General features: G+C 34.4%; 1 long non-coding RNA gene across 1 annotated transcript in view; it reads left to right on the forward strand.

Moving 5' to 3' along the window:
• The window catches only part of LOC137224425 (uncharacterized), a 375421-nt gene extending 360300 nt beyond the window's left edge, over positions 1-15121 (forward strand). Inside the window, exon 4 of the long non-coding RNA XR_010943338.1 lies at positions 12599-15121. This is a non-coding gene — a long non-coding RNA (uncharacterized lncRNA). The remainder of the gene's footprint in view (positions 1-12598) is intronic.
• Positions 15122-21144: the final 6023 nt, after the last annotated feature.

Consider the following 21144-nt stretch of genomic DNA (forward strand, 5'->3'; position numbering starts at 1 on the left):
ATTTCAATAAGCACAATGGGTCCCTACAGCATGAAGCAGGCACATTTTGGCTGATGTGCGTAGCCCCTGGTTTTGTTATAAGCATGGTTACTTCTTGGTAAAAGTAGCATTTTCTGTATTTCAGAAGTCTTTTAGCCTTGAAGCTATCCCAGAATTCAGAGATTTCCTTCTTTTGACTAGAGTCACATTTAACCTAGGATTCAATAAGTATTTTTCAGTCAGACTCATTGAAAAACCATCAGCTATTCTGGACTCATATTAATCACCCCAAGAGTTGCTGCCCTGTGCTATTTGAAAAGAAATAGATCTCACTTTCCAAACCAAGATCAAAGCAATTTAGGAAGATATCCATGCAATTAAATTCAACAAATATTTACTGAATAACACTTTGCTTCAGCAGTTGGTGATGACTCACACATTCCTTTTGCACTGTGTTAATATATTTATATGCATTTCTTGTTGCACTTGTTGATTGCTCAGTAAATAGTTTTTGTTTGTCTGTTTATTTGTTGTACCTGTATTTATAGATTTTTATCTTTCAACCTGGATTTAACCAGGCTTAGAAAATACCCTTCCTCCTCACCAATATCCTAAACATAGTACTCTTCCTCTGACAAAAAAGCAGAAATCTTACTGAATACACAGAAAGGTAGCATTAGAGGGATTGGATGTATGTTCAAGAAATGGGGTTCAGGGTGAAAATCTTGTCCTTTACCGATCTCTTGTCAAAGCTTTAACTTTTCTGCACATGCACTCCAGGCTTGATCCAAATGCCTTATGTGTCAATATCAATAGTATTTCCTTGAAAAATAATCTGGACCTTTTCTTTTTCTGTCCTGAAGTGGTTGAGATAGTGCATTTCTGGATATTAACAATGCAAGAATCTTTGCTGCCCTTTTTCTTTGACATTTAGCCCAGTTCCACCTTAGTACTTTGAGAGAGAAATGGGATTTTATTTAGAATTCTTCAGTTTCAACATCACTAATAGTAGAGATCTATAAACCTTCAGGAAGGGAATGTGCAAACTTAACATTTTTTGTTTTGCTGGGGGAAGAGGATATAATATTTTTTATTTTGCTCAAATATTCCTGAGTATCGTTCAGTTTTTTTAAACAATAAATAAGCAAAGATGCCCTCAAAGCAATTAAAGGCTAACAAGCTAAATACGCTGTTTGCAGTTTTTACTTAAAGGCTCTGGAAAGCATAAAAACATTATATATGGGGCAAAGAAATAAACACTTTATAATCTTGGAATATTTTCCATGGTGTAAAAGCAGAGAATTTATCACTCTTTTCCAAGGTAATTTATATTTCATAGATCTCAAGAGAAGAAGAGAAGTTGAAACACTAATGAAGAATTTAAAAGTCCAGAAAAATAGTATATTAGTCCAGAGTTGCCCTTTTTTGGTTTTAAAGGAGTTATTTTTCGCTTTGCCTTCAACTACATAAAATTTGATTTGGCATTTAAACTTTAAATAAATAAACTAGCTTTACAAATTAGAAATACATTTTAACAAATAGGATTTTAAAATGTCATAAGATCCATCATAAGATTAAATACTATCCTGAGAAATATGGAATAGATTCTTATAGCACAAATGAGAGTAACTAATATGAATTACAAAAATAAAATTTTCACCTATTATGAGCAAGGTATTGTAGTAAGGTTTTTATAGAAATTGCCTAGTTAAAACCTCTCCACAACCTCATATGGCAAGTATAATAATTCCTATGTAGCACTACTTAGATGTATTCAATTTCTTAGGAGACATAATCCCCTTTTATATAGACACATGTTTTGTTTAATTAGTAATATGATTAGTCACTAGTGGTGTGGTAGCAAATAAGACCCTCTCCCAATAGCATGTGAGAGGATAACAAATTTTCAGTACAGTGATGACCTCTGTGCTTTTATTTGACTGATTATGGTTTGGAATGGAGGTCAAGAACTAATTTTTAATAATCAACTGATAGGATTATTAGATAGGACAGGGAAAGACAGGAGACGATGACTTGCAGAGAAAAGATCTTGGTGAAGACGAAGGAAGCCACGAAATAGCAATTTGAGTAAGATTTTTCTGTGTGGTGTGTAACATGAAACCTGGTCACATATCCCCACAGTCTCTTCAGTAAACTAAGCACTCTTGTTAATGTATGAAGGAGCTGGATCTATTTTATGGGTAGAATACTAACAATTGATATTTAGTGAATTCTTATCCTGAGCCAAATATATGATCACATTTGTTCCCTCAAGTAATGTTTTTAATGGTTGGATGGAGAAACTGATTCTTTGAGAGATTTCATCATTTGTCCAAGTTTATGAGTTGGTAAATGGTGGAGTGGGGATTTAAACCAAGGCCATGTGACTCCTGAGCTGCCATTCTTAACTATTAGACAATGCTGCCATTGTGAGTCGGGGTTGAAAACAAGAACTGCTCACATGATCCTGTCATAACTGGTAGATGATTTTATTACAGATGATGAAATTGAGGCTTAAAGAGATTAAATAACTAGCATAAGATTACTTAGCTAATGTAGGGAAGGATCAGAATTCAAGCATCAAATTCAAAAGCCCCTGAATTTTCCATTCACCACATTTTAGATAAATGTATTTAATTTTTCTTAACAAGGCAACAGCTCTATTCCCTTAAAAAGTATTCATTGTAACTTTGGTCTAGTTGATTTGCCTGGGTTAATTTATACTTATAATAGTTCCTCCAATAACAAGTCTAACTCCAATTTTGTGCTTTGACTACTAACAGCTTTAAAGACGCACCATTCCCCTCCCCCTCCTGCCCCACGTCACCTCTCACCCTTCTGCTCCACGTCACCACTCCCCTCCCCCTCCTGCCCCACATCTAGGAAAGCTGATGTAAAGCCCAGATGCTACCTCCTTTGGTACCTGCAAGGTCAACCCATGAAACTGACATCACAGAACACTTGAGAACCTTCATCAAGCTAACCACCCCTAATCACTGTAAATATCAAACCAGTCTACTTCCCTAGCTCTCTAAAGACATTTTTTTGACCAGCTTGGGAGCCAGCACTGTTTTCCTCAGCCAGCTTCTTAATGGGTAAATAAAGCTTTTCATGTCTTCTTGGTGAGTGTGTGTTTGTGGTGTCATCAGTTTTGGCTTTAGAATCAAATCTTAGATGGAGATCCATCTTGTCTCAACAGAATTACTTCAACAGTTTCCAATATATATATTTAAAATTCAAGCAGAGGGACATCCCTGGTGGTGCAGTGGTTAAGAATCCACCTGCCAATGCAGGGGACACGAGTTAGAGCCCTGGTCCAGGAAGATCCCACGTGCAGCGGAACTAAGCCCATGAGCCACAACTACTGAGCTCACGTGGCACAACTACTGAAGCCTGTGAGCCTAGAGACCATGTTCTGCAACAAGAGAATCCACCTCAAGGAGAAGCCCACGCACTGCAATGAAGAGCACCCCCAGCTCACCACAACTAGAGAAAGCCTGCATGCAGCAACGAAGACCCAACGCAGCCAAAAATAAACAAACAAATAAATAATAAATATTACATTAAAAAAAACTCAAGCAGAAAAACAGTTGTTGGAAGAATATATGGTAGCTTATAATATTAATAGAAGGCTGGAAAGCCAGGCTCAGAAGTTGGGTAACTACCAAGAGCATCTAGGTAGCAGGAAAGAGACCAGTATTATGCCTCAGGAACAATCTAGTTAGGATTTTGCTGCTGGCCCTAATACCACTGAGTACTTATCACTGCCTCCATTCCTGAACTCTCACAGCACTGATTGCCAAAGCTGCATGGAATAGTCTCCATATACCCATATCATTTGGTCACTTTTCAAGATTCAAACCTGGAGGTGTGAGTATTTAATTATCAGAGCCCTAGTTTCCATACTCTAGTCAGCTACAAAGCTGGGAGAAGGTTTAACTGACTTCTGATTTAATAATGTCTCCTATTAAGATATGCACAATTGATGATAGCCTCAAAGTAGAAAGGTTGTTCTGATTCTGGGTAACATAAAACTATGCAAAGCACCCTTTCTTCATTTGGGAGATAGAAAGAAGAGGAAAATCAATGAAAATTGATTATAATATTATTATTACCCATATGGATGGTACTAAGTCTATATCTCTAACCCAAATATCTCTCTGTAGATTCAGTCTTTCATTTCTATTTCCCTTTGGGATATTTACATCCAGATTCTCTTCTGCAAGTTCAAAGTGAAAATGTCAGAGACCTAACCATCATCTCCCAAAGCCAGCTCTTTTCTAAGGTTTACCTATTTCTGTAGGCTACCTTGTCTTCTAATCATGTCACTGCCACCATGGAGTTGGCTTTCTTCCTTGTGGCCTGTGTCACCAAAAATTGTCAATTGCTCCACAACATTTTTATATATAAAATTGTTATATACTTATTATAATCAGGTTCATGCATTTCAGAACACATAAACCAAACTATTATAATCAGATTGATGCATATCAGAACACACAAACCAAATTAGATTTTACCAGATCTGGCTAAAGATAATTTTGACCAAGGGCTTCATTGAATTCATGTGTTTGTATCTTCAAACTTTTTGATGAAATAAATTCTTTAAGGAGAAATATACGATCCCAATTTGGAAGAGAAATTATTCTATGAGAATTTCAGGGGGTATTGTTAGGAATATAACCTAGAAGAGGTAAACCTCACAGCTTTTCACCAATTAGAAATAGCTATAATATTTTGACTTTTAAAAGATTAATTTGCTTAGGTACTGTATCAGATACCTCTTCTACACTACTTTCTATCCATTCTGCATCACCCATTTCTGGCGTTTTCAGCCACTGTTCCCAGCCTTGCCATTGTTGCTCATTAACTGACTCCAGGAGGTCTTCAAAAAGTGTCACACATGCACCCACTCCTCACAACACACACCTCTCATTCACTGCCCTGGGGCTTACCTAGTGATGCTGAAGTGTAAGGGGACATGCTCAGTGCCTACAACTTGGAAGTAAGGGGAAATTAATGCCCCACAGATAAATTCCTGACAATAGAATACCAGACTGGAGAGCAGATTATTCTCACTTCCTTCCCAACTATCATTTAAGTAGTGGTATTTCTATTTTTTTAGAAGATAGTCCCACGAGATCAAGCAAGCTGTTGTGCATATAGTAAGTGCGTACACTCTTGTACTGGCTCTCCCTCCATTCCTGCTTCACTCCCTTTTCCCCTAACTTGCTTCTATAGGTTTATAACTCACTACCTTAATAAAGTGGAAGCCCATGCTTCAAACTTTGCTTTCTGGTCAACCCAGGCTAATATAGATGATTGCACTGTATCTTTCATAAATAGTCTGAGATTATTTAGAAGAAACTGGGTTTAGAGAACAAAATCATATGAAGACTGCCAAGGCCAAGATGGGGATAAGAGGTAGGCAGGTAGGGAAAATTTGTTTCAGGAAGCAAAAGTTTGAAAGTATACTGTTTATGATAGAAATTATGTATCTATGTTGATTAACTATAGTTAAAAAGGAATTAATCTACTGGAGAGGCTAAAGTAGGAAATGTTTATGGAAGCTTTGTTTCCTAAGCACCAAATTGCTCATATTTACATTACCTTATGTGGAGACAACAAATTTGATACTTTCAGTAGAAGTAGTGGCAAAGTACAGAGCTAAAGCCAGATTTCCTTTTTAGAATAATTTTCTTTCCTTTTTCTTTTTTGAAAATTAATTAATTAATTAATTAATTAATTAATATTTTAGGTGCGCCAGGTCTTAGTCACGGCATGCATGCAGGATCCAGTTCCCCGACAAGGGATCAAACCCCGGCCCCCTATATTGGGAGCGTGGAGTCTTACCCACTGGACTCTTCCCGACCAGGGAAGTCCCTAGAACAAATTTTATATCTTCAAACTGTCAATCACATGAGTGAACATAAATCAACAAAATAGAAAAGGGACATTATGTAACAAAACAATTGCCACTTAGTATTGTCAATGAGTTTGCAGAAATCTTTATCCAAGTTTGCATATTATGACTTATCTTTGATTTATTTGCTTGAGATCTGTGATATTATTGAGATTTTAGACACATCTATTCTTTCACAGCTATCTTTTTGAAACGTTCTGGGACTTCTTACTTGTACAAGTTAGTGAGAAAACAGAATTAAATGAAGTGTAATGAAAAATAATTCAAGTTTGGAAATCTGAGTTTTTACTTATATTATAGTTGAAACATTTATCGTAGTACAATTTTAATCCTTATAAATTTGTACTTATATAGAAAAGTATCTTTCTCATTATCTTAGTTGCTAAAATTTTATATGGCAAACTCTTTAAAAACTTTACATAAGAAAGATGGGGCTGAATTTCTTTAAAGAACAAATGTTCTGATTTCTAGTAAAAAAAGAAAAAGAAATCTTATATAGAAATCCATCCATAGGTTCAGTCATTTTGAAATACATTCTTGAAATTAATCTTGGCATTAAAAATTTAAGACTAAATTTACTCTGAAAAGAAAGTAGCAAGTAAATTGGACAGAAAGTAGCTTTTCCAGATATAAAAAAAATCCTACATTTTAAATTTCTGGCATGTCTTAATATTAACATTTATTGAGACAGTATTTGGCTTGGCAGAGGTCCCATGTGATTTACCTCCTAGTCATGCAAAAAGTGGCATATAATATTAGACAAATATATGTTGAATTTGATGTACTTAATGGGTAAAATTATTGGACAGAATATAAAAAGCACCAACACTAAAAGAAAAAAGTGATAAATTATATTTCACCAACATTTAAAATATTTTCTCACCAAAAGGCAAGGAATAATCCATACACTGTGAAATATATTCAGATATATAAATTATAAAAAGAACATATCCAGAATATGTATATAATCCTACAAATAAACAATAAAAAGACGGATAACCCAGTAAAAAAAAAATGGCAAAAGACTTGAAGAGACACTTCACAAAAGGTAAGTGAATGACCAATAAATATATAAAAAGGTGGTCAACATTTTTATTAATAGTCATTGAGGATATGTACAATAAAGTGATGACAAGATACTATTCACACCCTAGAAAGGTTAACCAAAGGAAAACAAGAAACGGAAACTAAAAATATCAAATGTTATAAAGCATGTAGGCCAGTTGGAACTCTCAAAAACTGCAGTTGGGTGTTATATCAGTTTGCTAGCGCTGTCAAAATGAAGTATTGCAAAGTGGAGGCTTACACAACAGAAATCTGTTGTCTCAGTTCTGGAAACCAGAAGTGTGAAGTCAAAGTGTTGGCAGGGTTGGTTTCTTTTGAGAGCTCTGAGGAAAGGATTTCTTTCAGGCCTCTCTCTTTGGCTTGTAGATGGTTATCTTCATGTTCATATGGCATTCTCCCTCTTTATGTACATCTGTTTCTAAATTCCCCCTTTTAATAAGAATACCAGTCATATCGGATTAGGACCCACCCAACGATCTCATTTTAATTTAACTAATTACATCTGTGACAATTCCATTTTTAAAGAAGAACACATTCTGAAGTAATGGGAATTAGGACTCAACATATGAATCTTGGAGGTACACAATTCAACTCATAATAGGTATTAAAAAAGTATAATCACTTTGTAGTACTGATTGTAGTTAAATATCTCTACACTAAAATCTAACAATTTCATACTTTAGATATGTACTCAAGGTATGTGAAATCATATTTTGCCCAAAAGACTTGTAGAAAAATGCTTATAGCAGACTTACTCATAGTGGCTGAAAGCTGGAAATGGAAATGATCCCAGATATCCATCTACAAGAAAAAATGTTTAACAAACTATGAAATATCCATACAATGAAATATTACTCAGCAGTTAAAATGGATGAAGTAAATGCAACAACATGGATCATTGCAAAATCATTATGTTAAGCAGGTAAGTCAGGAACAAGTCCTGGAAGGTGACGGAGGTCAGATAATGGTGAACAGTTATAACATCTTTCATACACAGGTGATGAGAAAGGCAGATTCTGGGGATGCTTAAAAATCATAGAAGTTTCTTTCCAAACCAGTAAAAAAGAAGAAATGTAATTGACTTATATAGTTAGAAAGTCCTCAATTTACTGATATAAGTAAATAATTTATTAACAGATTTTAAGAGCTAAAATGATTTGAATAGTGCCGCCTAAACTCCCACTAAAATATCAACTGTTTATACCTACAGGACAAAATGTAAAAGAACGAAATAAAATAGAATGTACAACATGTAATAGTCTTTCTTTGGCTCATTGGAAGACTCTCAATTGTCTAAGTGCTCTAATGATCACAGCCCCTGAAAGACTAATTAGCTAATTTGCAAAATAAATTTCAAGGTCCTTTCTTTCTTGCTTCAACTGCTCCTGATCAAACATTAAAAATATTTGCTGAAAAACACTAACTTTAATTGAAAGGAAAGAAAGGGGAAAAAAAACTCACAACCTCATTACCACAGCCATTATAGTGGTTTTGCTTTTCCATGTTTACATTTCAGCCGTTGTCCATTTGCAGACATAATTTTTTACATATTATTAGACACATCATAAATATAGTTAATGCTTCTTTTTCACTGACCAAGATATTTATAAGCATTTTCTATGCATTTTACTGTATATTTAAGCAGAATATGTACTGTGAAATCTGTGAATCCATAAAAAAATAAACATCAAATTATAAGGCACTGTGGCAAAGATGACTAGCTTCCTACCCCAATATCATCTCTTCTCCTTAGGAAGTTAAAAATATATATACTTAGGAAAGCAAAGTATAATGCAGATAACGATTGTATTTCTCAGCCTCTCATGAATTAAGGGTCATTAAATTTTGACCAATAAGAGGTAAGGAGAACTTTTCTTATGGTATTTCTGGTTATGATCCTTAAGCAGGAATGATCACTTCCTTTTTTACTTTTTTCCTCATTTGGGATTTAGACAGGATGGCCAAGTTTGAGAAAATCATCTTAAAATATCAAGCTAGAATGAACCAAGATTCTGGAAGAGAAGATCTGGGTTGAAATGCCTTGAGAGACAAACAAGTTGTTCACCCATTATTTACTGTTTTTTTGATTTTGATTTAGTTTAGTTTTGTCATATGTTGCTGAACCTAACACTAACAAATACAGGTCCAGTAAAATTCTGCAGCAAAAAAATACACATTGACACTTTGTAAGCTTCTAGAAATGCATGTGTTTAAAAAAATTCCAACAGTACAAAAAGGTATAAAACAAAAATTAAAACTATTCACTCTCTATTTCCTCCCCCCACAATAATGTCTATTGAAAGTTTGTTTTGTTCCTCCAAATAAATATTTATTTGCTCATATGATAAAAAGATATAAGTACAGATGGATAACTAGCTATAAAAGTACATCTTGACTGTCAGTTATTTTAGTTACTTTTATCTATGTGTATAGGTATTGATGTAGATATAAATACATACATATGCACATTTTTCCTGATCTTAGCATTATACAGTACTTATTTATATGTTCTGAAGGCTGAGAAAAGTAGCTAATTTTTACTTTCTTCTATCCTCCCTCTCTTCTTAACCTCCTTGATTTCATTATGCTACATTTTTTCTAACATTCCTTCTATAACATTATATGACTACTTATAATTTTATTTCTTGATTGTTTCAGGTTGATTCAATGCTTGTTAATTTTCCACCAAGTAAGTTGAGAAAATTAATAGAATTCTCTTAACTACTATTCTCCACTCCACTTCCCATTTTTTGTTTCTTGTCATTATGACACATATATATATATGTGCTAGCATATATGTGTTATATGTTATTATGACATATATACAATATATAGTGTATAACATTTAATGTCTGTAACCACATTTTATATAGTTTTATATATGAATGACTTCAATACTGATCATTGTTCTTTCATCATGACTTATTTTGAGTTGCCTGGATTTTTCTAATAGTTATATCTAAAAAGGATTTTATGTTTGGAAATGTCTTGCTGCTTCCTCTATACATTAACACATTTGGATGAACATAGCTTTCTTGAGCCTTCATGATCTCACAGTCATAGCTCCATTGTCACTGGGGATTTAGTATAGATCATCCTGGCTCTGGAAAACCCTGAGGTATGGTTTCCCTTATTTCTCTCTCTAAATGTTTGAGAAGTCCTTTATTCTTGAAATTCAATGTTTGTCTCAGTACAGATGATTTTTACATCAGTTTTCCCTAAATTAGGGTGGGTGATTTCAATCTCAGAAAATCCAATTCTTCCTTAATTTCAGGGAGAATTCACACAAAGTTTTTGTCAAATTTCGCCCACACTATTTACATTATATATGTCAAGGGCATCATTTTCTTTAACCTGGGGCCAGTTTTTTTAAATCTTTTAATAATTCTAAAATATAAAATAATACTTGATTGTTGGTTTATGCTCACAAGTAAAGGAACAGTTTGTTTTATGTTAGTAATTTTACTTCATTTCCTCCACAGTTTTAAAAGGTTGTTAGGTAAACAGAATTTAAACCTAAACAATTTATATTCAGAAATTTTTCTGAGGTTCTGAGAAAAATGACACAGGTAATTTGAGGGAAAAGAGAGGTGTTTGCTTACTAAAAATGTCCTTATTCTACATTTTCATCTAATAGATAATTTGACTGGATATATAATTCTGGGTGGAAGTTATTTTCTCCCAGAGTTTGGAAGCCTTTACTCCATTTTCTTTAGCTTCTAACATTGCTGTTGAAGACTTCTCTCTGTTTTTGGATTCTTTATATGAATAAATAATACTATTATTTCTCTCTGAAAGCTCTTAGAATAATTTATTTCTTTGTATTCTAAAATTTCAGGATGATAATATTGATATTGACCTTTTTGCATTTATTTTGCTCAGCAGTTAGTGATCATTTACAATTTGGAAATTCATGTCTCTCAGTTCTTAAGACATTTTAGCATTACTTGCTTCATATTTTTCTCTCCTCTTAGCTTATTTTTCTGGAATTCCTGTTATTTGTATTTGGAATATCTGAAATAGTTCTTTGAAACTTTTATCCTTACCTTCCTAATTTTCAATTTTCTTTACTCTCTCTTCTAGAAGATTCTTCAACTTTATCTTTCTTTCTTTCATTTATACTATAATAGTATTGATTTCTCAGAGTATTTTTGTTGTTGTTATCTCTGTTGTTTTATATGGCATCTTGTTTTTTCTTACAGATGTAATACTTTTACTGATGGAAAATGTTTGATCCTCTGTAGAGAATAAAACTCCAGATTTCTGAGAGCATAATGAAAGATAAATTCCCTAGCAGGGCAGGCTGAGGAAGAGTCTTTAGGGGTTTAACCACTTCTTATTTATTTATTTATTTATTTTTGCGTTGGGTCTTTGTTGCTTTCTCTAGTTGCAGCGAGTGGGGCCTACTCTTTGTTGCAGTGCGCGGGCTTCTCATTGCAGTGGCTTCTCTTGTTGCGGAGCACAGGCTCTAGGCATGTGGGCTTCAGTAGTTATGGCGTGTAGGCTCTGTAGTTGTGGCTCATGGGCTCTAGAGCGTAGGCTCAGTAGCTGTGGTGCACAGGCTTAGTTGCTCCCTGGCATGTGGGATCTTCCCGGACCCGGGCTGGAACCCAAGTCCCCTGAATTGGCAGGTGGATTCTTAACCACTGTGCCACCAGGGAAGCCCTCTAACCACTTCTTTAAAAAAACTTTCAAACTATCTTGATTTAGTTTAGACTCACCAACCCCACCCTTGCATCCCAGCCTCCTTCCCCTTTCTGAGAGACACCAGATGCTAACAATCCCTGAGCCTTTAGATCTCTGTAGTGTAAACTGTGTTGCTTTATTGTTAACACCATAGATTTAGAATTGGGCTTCAGGATTTGACTTCCTTGGGTATAAGTTACCATTCATAAGTCTGTCTACAGCTCTTAAAATTTTGATATTTTCTCTCTCCTGTTAGCTATGTCCTTTTAGGTGCTTTGTGACTTAAAAGAAATTTTAATAGCTATGAGGATGGAACAAATATAAATATGTGCCTTCATTCTATCTTCTTTATCTAGATGGCCTTTTAATCAACTTTGTGATAAAAATGATTGTTGACTACTTTTTAAAATTTAGTATTTACTTGTTGCTATTATTTGTAAAATATAAACAAATTTTAAAAGAAAGAAAATGTTAAATATAAGCAAACTGCCAAGATAATAAGAGGAGAAGAGAAAGAACCTGCTTAACATGAAGACATGCAAGTTTTCTCATCTTGAAGGTGAGGATTATGTGACTTGGGTTAGTAATGGCTATAGTAAGATAAACTAAATTCTTTAGGGTCTTATTTATATTTTCATGTAAATATTTAATTGTTTGGTTGAATTAAGCTCAAAGAAGTGGTCTAAACTGTTCTGATCTAAATTAAGAAAAATCCCTCATAATCTTTAAAATTTCTAAATGATACAATAATACTTAATGGGGATGAAAATAACTAGTGTCATTATTTCTCTTGCCTACACAAGGTTTATGAAAAGCTCAAGAGAAAATGCTCTGAGTTGATCACAGTCTGTTTTGTTTTTCCTTCCCCTTTGCTTTCACACTCCCACTGCCCCTTTCCCTCTCTCTTCTCCCTCTCTCAATCCCTCTGCATCTTTTCTTTCTCAGACATGAATTTTGGCATCTGAACATAAGTGCAAGTGGAATGTAAGAAGGAAAGAAGAAACTGAATGTTATGGATTTGAAACTTCTTGACAAAACACAGCTGCTCATACTGGAGGACATTTTATTGAAAACATAAATTCCCACAAGCAGCACATGGAGTCCAGTAGTTTTCAAGCTGACAAGACTGTGTTGTGAACATTCTAACTGAATATTTAACAATTGTGGTAACTGTCAATTATGTAAATGGTAAAATGATATACTCTAGATTTATGGAGCACAAAATAAACTCATAGTGGGAAAATTTTCACATAAATAATTACTGGAGGAATTTTTTGTTTCTTGCATGCAATGTTCTAAAAAACTCAGTAAACATGAGTGCAAACCACTATTTTCCATCAGAGAATAATTAATAAATACAGATGGAATAGAAACTGACAATATGATACTGAAGAAGTTAATAATGGAATTGTAATATTCTTAACCTTAAAATGATATTATAGATATGATACTAATTTCTTCCTGTAAACTACCTGCTCCAACTCTCTCCCCACCCACAAATTGAAAGGAGCTAAGGATCTGTGCTTTATGAGGCTATTAGATTTTTCAGATACAATTATTGATTGCCAGAAATACAGGGTCAGTGTATGCAAACATCACATATTTTCAACTTTTAACAGTACAAAAACAATTTTGAGTAATTGTATTTTGAAATCATTAAGCACAGAATTTTAGGTTTTGAGAATTTATGTAACTGATGTATCTTTAAAAAGATATAAAGCCTAAAGATGATGGAACAACATGACAGAAATCTGGAATTACAGAAGAAATGAAATTCTGAAAGGTGAACTTAAATTAATCATTAGCCTAACAACAGCATTAGATCAAACTGATTGAGTGTTAGTTATATACCAGACACTGTTCTAGGTATTTTATGTGAATTAACCAATTTACTTCTCAAAGCAATCCTTTGATAATTTACTCCTAGAAGCAACCTTTTGACATTATTATTATTTTCTTCATATTAGTAGTGAAATATATGGTTATGTTAAGGCAATGGATGAGGAGATAGGAGAGCTTGTATCCAATTTTGGTCTTGCTTTTGGTCTAGGCACAATGCTCAGTTGCTTTTAAAATGAGATTTTGTGCCAAGAAGACTTGAATTTATCTTTCAGTTATAAAAAGCTACAGATTTTAAGCTTTTCTGTCTTATGGATTGAGTGAAAAATAAGTTATTGTATTTAGTCAATTTCTTGTTCTTGATTCAGACTTATGGGCTGTACCTCAGGTTTTTCAAATCGCTAACATAATGATAGTAATAATACTTTTCTCAGAGGATTGATTGGAAAAGGTAATGAGTTATTATAATGTTACTGAAGGTAAATATTTAGGATAGTGCTTGGTCTGCAACAAACACTCAATAAATTAAAGCTAATACTGTTTTTGACTAAATATCAGGATTTAAAGATTTTTTTATTTTTCTGTAAAATTTTTAAAGATAATATTTTGCATATTATCCAGCAAGTCTGCTCTTAATGCTTTAGAATAAAATAATTTAGCTATTAACAATAATAGTAAACAACTGATAAATGTAAACTGTTAATACAATCTTAACATCTTAAGTATTATGATGTTATCCATTACCATAATTCAATAATATTGCATTGTTTACTTCTTATTTCACCTAGTGCTTAAACTATTGTTTACTCCAAGTATTATAATCTTTACTCAAAGGAGGTTTACTTCTTTTTTCTCTTCAACATTCCTTTGAGATGCTTAACTTAGAATACTCAGAGACATTTTATTTATAATTAATCTAAAAGTCTCTGTTTGATTTTCAAACTTCCCCACAGTCACATCTCACAATATTTTCATGTTGCTTTTATCCACTTCTATTAGTGTCTGCTGTCCCCAAATTTTAACAGCTAGATCTCTCACAAAAATTCAATCCTGCCTAATTTTCTAATTCACTTTTGACCAGATCAGGAAATAATATATATCAACACCACAGTCTCCTGTGTGACAAGAGCAGGAATCTAAATAAACTGTAACTACCTTATCACGGATGAGATTTGGTAACCAACGAAAATTTCAAAACTCAATTTTCTCCAAAAAAGTAATCTTCTGATATACTTCCTTTTACACCTCCAAAAAGGTTTTTTGAAAAGTGATATACATCCTCAAAAATTTGTAGATTCAACAAAAATTTAAATAGTATGAAAGTGAGCAATGTCCTACATTATGTAAATATTGCCATTTAAAACTAAAACTGTTACCTCACCCTTGCAAATTTATCCATTGGACTTGAAATACCATATCAATTTGATACCTAATATAATTAAATTAAAATATACATAATCAAGAATATGAATTTATCATTGTTCCCTTTTCTCCTTAAACTCACATTTCCATTCCATTCCATTTTCTGAATTCAGAATTCACCCATTGTATAGTATAGTTATGCTTGAAAGTGTTTTACTGATCACCCTATCATACACCTCTGCATCAAAAATACATATATTATTTAAATTTATTTCAATAAAATTATTTTATTACAAGATTTTATATTAGCATATATTTCTTAAATATTTTTATTAAATCATTGTAATTGCAGATTTGGTTGATTCTATCTCTAAAACAATGACTGTCTTGTGACTAAATTGTACAGGCATTTCTTTTTGACAGATAACCTATAACATCAGACTAAGTTGTTTTATTTTCTAACATCTTTATTGGAGTATAATTGCTTTACAATGTTGTGTTAATTTCTGCTGTATAGCAAAACAAATCAGTTATATGTATTCATATATCCACATAGCCCCTCCTTCTTGCACCTCACTCCCAACTTCCCTATCCCACCCCTCTAGGTGGTCACAAAGCAACAAGCTGATCTCCCTGTGCTATGCAACTGCTTCCCACTAGCTATCTATTTTACATTTGGTAGTGTATATATGTAAATGCTACCCTTTCACTTCGTCCCAGCTTACCGTTCCCCATCCCCGTGTCCTCAAGTCCATTCTCTACACCTGTGTCTTTATTCCTGTCCTGCCCCTAGGTTCATCAGAACTTTTTTTTTTTTTTACATTCCATATATATGTGTTAGCATATGGTATTTGCTTTTCTCTTTCTGACTTACTTCACTACTCTATATGACAGACTCTAGGTCCATCCACGTCACTACAAAAAACTCAATTTTGTTTCTTTTTATGGCTGAGTAATATTCCATTGTGTATATGTGCCACATTTTCTTTATCCATTCATCTGTCGATGGACACTTAGGTTGCTTCCATGTCCTGGCTATTGTAAATAGAGCTGAAATGAACATTGTGGTACATGACTCTTTTTGAATTATGGTTTTCTCAGTGTATATGCCCAGTAGTGGGATTGCCGGGTAATATGGTAGTTCTATTTTCAGTTTTTTAAGGAACCTTCATACTGTTCTCCATAGTGGCTGTATCAATTTACATTCCCACCAACAGTGCAAGGGGGTTCCCTTTTCACCACACCATCTCCAACATTTATTGTTTGTAAATTTTTTGATGATGGCCATTCTGGCTGGTGTGAGGTGATACCTCACTGTAGTTTTGATCTGCATTTCTCCAATGATAAGTGATGTTAAGCATCCTTTCATGTGTTTGTTGGCAATCTGTATATCTTCTCTGGAGAAATGTTTATTTAGGCCTTCCACTCATTTTTGGATTGGGTTTTTTGTTTTTTTGATATTGAGACTGCATGAGCTGCTTGTATATTTTGGAGATAATTCCTTTGTCAGTTGCTTCATTTGCAAATATTTTCTCTCATTCTGAGGGTTGTCTTTTCATCTTGTTTATGGTTTCCTTTTCTGTGCAAAAGCTTTTAATTTTCATCAGGTCCCATTTCTTAATTTTTGTTTTTATTTCCATTACTCTAGGAGGTGAGTCAAAAAGGATCTTGTTGGGATTTATGTCATAGAGTGTTCTGTCTATGTTTTCCTCTAAGAGATTTATAGCGTTTGGCCTTACACTTAGGTCTTTAATCCATTTTGAGTTTATTTTTTGTGTATGGTGTTAGGAAGTGTTCTAATTTCATTCTTTTACATGTAGCTGTCCAGTTTTCCCAGCACCACTTTTTACAGGCTTTTTCTCCATTGTATACTCTTGCCTCCTTTGTCAAAGATAAGGTGACCATAGGACCATGGGTTTATCTCTGGGCTTTCTATCCAGTTCTATTGATCTATATTTCTGTTTTTGTGCCAGTACCATAGTGTCTTGACTACTGTAGCTTTGTAGTATAGACTAAAGTCAGGGAGCCTGATTCCTCCAGCTCCATTTTTCTTTCTCAAGACTGCTTTGGCTATTCTAGGTCTTCTGTGTTTCTATACAAATTGTAAAATATTTTGTTCTAGTTCTGTGAAAAATGCCATTGGTAGCTTGATAGGGTTTGCATTGAATCTGTAGATTTCTTTGGGTGGTATAGTCATTTTCACAATGTTCCTTCTTCCAATCCAAGAAAATGGTATATCTCTCCATCTGTTTGTAACTTCTTCACTTTCTTTCATCAGTGTCTTATAGGTTTCTGCATACAAGGCTTTTGACTCCTTAGGACGGTTTATTCCTAGGTATTTTATTCTTTTTGTTGCAGTGGTAAATGGGATTGTTTCCTTATTTTCTCTTTCAGATTTTTTGTCGTTAGTATATATGAATGCAGGAGATTTCTATGCATTAATTTTGTATCCTGCTACTTTACAAAATTCATTGATTAACTCTAGTAGTTTTCTGGTGGCACCTTTGGATTTTCTATGAATAGTATCATGTTATCTGCGAACAGTGACATTTTAATTTCTTTTCTGATTTGGATTCCTTTTATTTCTTTTTCTTCTCTGATTGCAGTGGCTAAAATTTCCAAAACTATGTTGAATAATAGTGGTGAGAGTGGGCAACCTTGTCTTTTTCCTGATCTTAGAGGAAATGGTTTCAGTTTTTCACCATTGAGAACAATGTTGGCTGTGGGTTTGTCATATATGTCCTTTATTATGTTGAGGTAGGTTCTCTCTATTCCTACTTTCTGGAGAGTTTTTGTCATAAATCGGTGTTTAATTTTGTTGAAAGCTTTTTCTGCATCTATTGAGATGATCATATGGTTTTAAGCCTTCAATTTGTTAATATGGTTTATTACTTTGATTGATTTGTGTATATTGATGAATCCTTGCATTCCTGGGATAAACTCCAGTTGATCATGATGTATGATCCTTTTAATGTGCTGTTGGATTCTGTTTACTAGTATTTTGTTGAGGAATTTTGCATCTATGTTCTTCAGTGATATTAGTCTATAGTTTTCTTTTTTTGTGACACCTTTGTCTCATTTTGATATCAGGGTGATGGTGACCTCGTAGAATGAGTTTGGGAGTGTTCCTTCCTCTGCTATATTTTGGAAGAGTTGGAGAAAGATAGGTGTTAGCTCTTCTCTAAATGTTTGATAGAATTCACCTGTGAAGCCATCTGTTCCTGATATTTTGTTTGTTGGAAGATTTTTAATCACAGTTTCAATTTCAGTGCTTGTGATTTATCTGTTCATATTTTCTATTTCTTCCTGGTTCAGTCTTGGAAAGTTGTACTTTTCTAAGAATTTGTCCATTTCTTCCAGGTTGTCCATTTTATTGGCATAAAGTTGCTTGTAGTAGTGTCTCATGATCCTTTGTATTTTTGCGGTGTCAATGTTTACTTCTTTTTCATTTCTAATTCTGTTGATTTGAGTCTTCTCCCCTTTTTTCTTGATGAGTCTGGGTAATGGTTTATCAATTTTGTTTATCTTCTCAAAGAACCAGCTTTTAGTTTTATTGATCATTCCTATTGTTTCCTTCATTTCTTTTTCATTTATTTCTGATTGGATCTTTATGATTTCTTTCCTTCTGCTGACTTGGGATTTTTTTTTGCTCTTCTTCCTCTAATTGCTCTAGGTGTAAAGTTAGGTTGTTTATTTGAGACTTTTCTTGTTTCTAGAGGTAGGCTTGTATAGCTATAAACTTCCCTCTTAGAACTGCTTTTGCTGCATTCCATAGGTTTGGGGTTATCATGTGTTCATTGTCATTTGTATCTAGATTTTTTTTTTATTTTCTCTTTGATTTCTTCAGTGATCTCTTGGTTATTTAGTAGCATATTGTTTAGTCTCCATGTGTTTGTATTTTTTACAGTTTTTTTCCTGTAGTTGATATCTAGTCTCAAAGCATTGTGGTCGGAAAATATACTTGATACAATTTCAAATTTCTTAAATTTACTGAGGCTTGTTTGTGACCCAAGATATGATATACCCTGGAGAATGTTCCATAAGCACTTGAGGAGAAAGTGTATTTTGTTGTTTTTGTTTGGACTGTCCTATAAATATCAGTTAGGTCTGTCTGTTCTAATGTGTTTTTTAAAGCTTGTTTTCCCTTATTTATGTTCATTTTGGATGATCTGTCCATTGGTGAAAGTGGGGTGTTAAAGTCGCCTACTATTATTATGTTACTATTGATTTCCCTGTTTATGGCTGTTAGCATTTGCCTTGTGTATTGAGGTGCTCCTATGTTGGATGCATAAAGATTTACCATTGTTATATCTTCTTCTTGGATTGATCCCTTGATCATTATGTAGTGTCCTTCTTTGTCTCTTGTAATAGTCTTTATGTTAAAGTCTATTGTCTGATATTAGTATTGCTAGTTCAGCTTTCATTTGATTTCCATTTTCATGGAATATCTTTTTCCATCCCCTCACTCTCAGTCTGTATGTGTCCCTAGGTCTGAAGTGGATCTCTTGTAGACAGCATATATATGGGCCTTTTTTTTGTATCCATTCAGCAGGTCTGTGTGTTTTGGTTGGAGCATTTAATCAATTTACATTTAAGGTAATTATCAATATGTATGTTCCTATTACCATTTTCTTAACTGTTTTGGGTTTGTTTTTGTAGGTCTTTTCCTTGTCTTCTTTTTCCTGTCCAGAGAAGTTCCTTTAGCATTTGTTTTAAAGCTGGTTTGGTGGTGCTGAATTCTCCTAACTTTTGCTTATCTGTAAAGGTTTTAATTTTCCGTTGAATCTGAATGATATCCTTGCTGGGTAGAGTAATCTTGGTTGTAGCTTCTTCCTTTTCATCATTTTAAATATGTCCTTCCACTCCCTTTTGGCTTGTAGAGTTTCTGCTGAAAGATCAGCTATTAACCTTATGGGGTTTTCCTTGAATGTTATTTGTTGCTTTTCCCTTGCTGCTTTTTTTTTTTTTTTTGTGGTACACAGGCCTCTCACTGTTGTGGTCTCTCCCACTGTGGAGCACAGGCTCTGGACACGCAGGCTCAGTGGCCATGGCTCACGGGCCTAGACACTCTGCGGCATGTAGGATCTTCCCAGACTGGGCACGAACCCGTGTCCCCTGCATCGGCAGGCGGACTCTCAACCACTGCGTCACCAGGGAAGCCCCACTTGCTGCTTTTAATATGTTTTCTTTGAATTTAAATTTTGATATTTTGAGTAATATGTTTCTTGTTATGTTTCTCCTTGGATTTATCCTGTATGGGACTCTCAGAGCTTTCTGAACTTCATTGACTATTTCCTTTCCCATGTTAGGGAAGTTTTCAACTATACTTTCTGCAAATATTTTCTCAGACCCTTTCTTTTTCTCTTCTTCTTCTGGGTCCCCTATATTTCGAATGTTGGTGTGTTTAATGTCCCAGAGGTCTCTGAGACTGTCCTCATTTCTTTTCATCTTTATTCTTTATTCTGTTCTGTGGTAGTTATTTCCACTATTTTATCTTCCAAGTCACTTATCCTTTCTTCTGCCTCAGTTATTCTGCTATTGATTCCCTCTAAAGAATTTTTTAAATCGTTTATTGTGTTGTTCATCAGTGTTTGTTTGCTCTTTAGTTCTTCTAGCTCCTTGTTAAATGTTTCTTGTATGTTCTCCATTCTATTTCCAAGATTTTGGATCATCTGTACTATTATTATTCTGAATTCTTTTTCAGATAAAATGCTTATTTCCTCTTCATTTGTTTGGTCTGGTGGATTTCTACTTTGCTACTTCATCTGCTGCATATTTCTCTGTTTTCTCTTTTTTTTTTAACTTACTGTGTTTGGGGTCTCCTTTTTGCAGTCTGCAGGATGATAGTTCCCATTATTTTTGGTGTCTGCACCCAGTGTGTGAGGTTGGTTCAGTGGCTTGTGTTGGCTTCCTGGTCGAGAGCACTCATGCCTGTGTTCTGGTGGGTGGGACTGTATCTTGTTCTTCTGGTGGCAGGGCCACATCCGGTGGTGTGTTTTGGAGTTTCTGTGAACTTAGTATGATTTTAGGCAGCATCTCTGCTAATGGGTGTGGTTGTGTTCCTGTTTTTCTAGTTGTTTGGCATGGGGCATCCAGCACTGGAGCTTGCTGCCAGTTGGGTGGAGCTGGGTCTTAGTGTTGAGACGAAGACCTCTGGCCGAGCTCTCATGGATTGATATTACTTGGGACTGGGAGGTTTCTGGTGATCCAATGTCTTGGACTCAGCCCACCCACTTCAGAGGCTCAGGCCCAACACCTAGATAGAACACCAAGTCCCTTCCAGCCATGTG

The sequence above is a fragment of the Pseudorca crassidens genome, chromosome 5 (genome assembly GCF_039906515.1).
Source record: "Pseudorca crassidens isolate mPseCra1 chromosome 5, mPseCra1.hap1, whole genome shotgun sequence".
In the NCBI taxonomy this organism is placed as follows: domain Eukaryota; kingdom Metazoa; phylum Chordata; class Mammalia; order Artiodactyla; family Delphinidae; genus Pseudorca; species Pseudorca crassidens.